The sequence below is a fragment of the Elephantulus edwardii genome, unplaced genomic scaffold (genome assembly GCF_000299155.1).
Source record: "Elephantulus edwardii isolate Elephantulus edwardi_28Jun2011 unplaced genomic scaffold, EleEdw1.0 scaffold00084, whole genome shotgun sequence".
NCBI classification, from domain to species: Eukaryota; Metazoa; Chordata; class Mammalia; order Macroscelidea; family Macroscelididae; genus Elephantulus; species Elephantulus edwardii.
The window spans coordinates 9,518,441-9,520,411 of NW_006399834.1; the positions used below are offsets into that span (position 1 = coordinate 9,518,441).

General features: G+C 47.5%; 1 pseudogene; it reads left to right on the plus strand.

The window, feature by feature from the left end:
- Positions 1-827: 827 nt before the first annotated feature.
- Positions 828-1,466, plus strand: LOC102869194 (annotated as a pseudogene).
- The last annotated feature ends 505 nt before the right edge of the window (positions 1,467-1,971 follow it).

Below are 1,971 nucleotides of genomic sequence, written 5' to 3' on the forward strand. Positions count from 1 at the left end.
TTCCTGGTATACACTGGTGAGCTTGTCCAGGACTGCCTCCATTAACTGAAACATGTCAGCTAATTTCTGGGGCCTTATTGCCCTCATCTTGAGATTCTTCCCTCATCTCCATTGGCTCTTTATTATATACTACTTCCTAAAATATTTCAGTGTCGACCAATCCTTTTTGGAACAGTGACTCTGTGTATTCCCTCTATTTTTCTTTTTTTATGTGTCCAGGATCATTCAAGATTCTCCCTCCCCACCCCATAACATCTCTCAATATTACAGCTTGAGGCTTGAAATTGTCTTCAATTCTTTCAACTTGATAAATGCTGTGCAAGCTTATTCCTTTTTATTCTCCAATTCCAGATTTTTTCATATTCCATTATAATACTTTGCTTTGTCTTCTTGAGCTGCCCTTTGAAGTATCCTGCTCTTTTCTATTGCTTGGGCATCTCTTCTTCTTCTTTTTTTTTTCTTTTCAAGAAGCTAGTGCAATTTTTAGAATCTCTCATGACATCTATTTTGGTCTTTTCTTCCTCCTCTGCTACTGTAACAACATTTTGCCCTCTTCATAGATGCTCTTTGATATCATCCCACAGTTCATCTGATCTTTGATCATTAGTGTTCAATGCCTCTATCTTGGTGTCTACTAATTCTATTTGGTACCCAATTTTTGCCATGTCTACAAAGAGCTGTTCATTTAACCCAGTGGTTCCCTTAATAACACACAGGACATGATACACAGCTGGTTTATGACTAAGTTTTAAAAATAGTAAGAAGGAGCTGAGCTGCTGCAGGCAAGACTGCTCCTCTCTCTTGGCCCCTCTGCCTGACCCCCAGCCATGGGGACCTTCAACTTGTGGACAGACTACCTGGGCTTGGCAAGCCTGGTGGGGCCTCTGCATGAGGAAAAGGAGGAGCCCAAGACCAGGCTGAACCCCCATCCAGAGCCAGTGCCAGATCGAGTGGATCTGAGACCCAGCCCGGAACCCTCACTGACTCCTGAGCGCCTGTGTTCCTTCTGCAAACACAACGGCGAGTTCCGGGCCATCTACCAGTTCCATATGCTCAAGGACGAGGCTGGCCGCGTGCTGTGCCCCATCCTGCGAGATTACCTGTGTCCACAGTGTGGTGCCACCCAGGAACGTGCCCACACCCGCCGCTTCTGACCGCTCATCAGCCCGGGCTACAACCTCCGTCTACAGCTGCACCACCCGCAACTCAGCTGGCAAGAAGCTCACCGGGCCAGACGAACCGAAGACCCAGGACTCAGGGCACCGCTGAGTAGGAGCTCAGGTTCCAAAGGTGCCAGGAAGTCTTCAGGACCCTTGCCTTCTTCCTGTAGTCCCTCCACTTCTACCTATGAGGCCAGAACAAGGAGGACCCCGGAGCCCTGCTTTCATCAGGGGCTGGGGACACAGGCTGTATTGGAAGGAAGGTCTGGATTGAGGCCACAGGGGCTGTTGGGGAGCAAAGCCTGATAGCATAGTTGAAACAGCTCCTGCAGAGAAGGGTCATCAGTACTTTCCTACTCAACCACCAAACTGCCAGCCCCGGCTTGTCCTGTTCACACACGTGGAGTCGTGTTCAATAAATGCCTTTTCAACAACAACAACAACAACAAAAATTAAGTGATGTCTAAATGTTGGTATGTCTCATCAAGTCACCTGTAACTCATAGCAACCCTATGTACAACAGCCCTAAACCCAGCTCTGTGCTGTGCTAATCTCACTGTTACCCTAGTCACTGAATCAATTCACCTCATAAAGGGTCTTCCTCTCCTGTGCTGTCCCTCCATCCACTCAAGCATGACGTCCTTCTCCAAGGACTGGTCCCTCCTTGTAACATGTCCAAAATATTTTAAATGAAGCTTCAGAATCCTTGCCTCCAAGGAGGAGCCTGGTTTAACCCTCTCCAGGATGAACCTGTTCATTTTCTTACCAGTCCATAGTATCTTCAGTACTCTTTTCCAGTGCCACAGCTCAA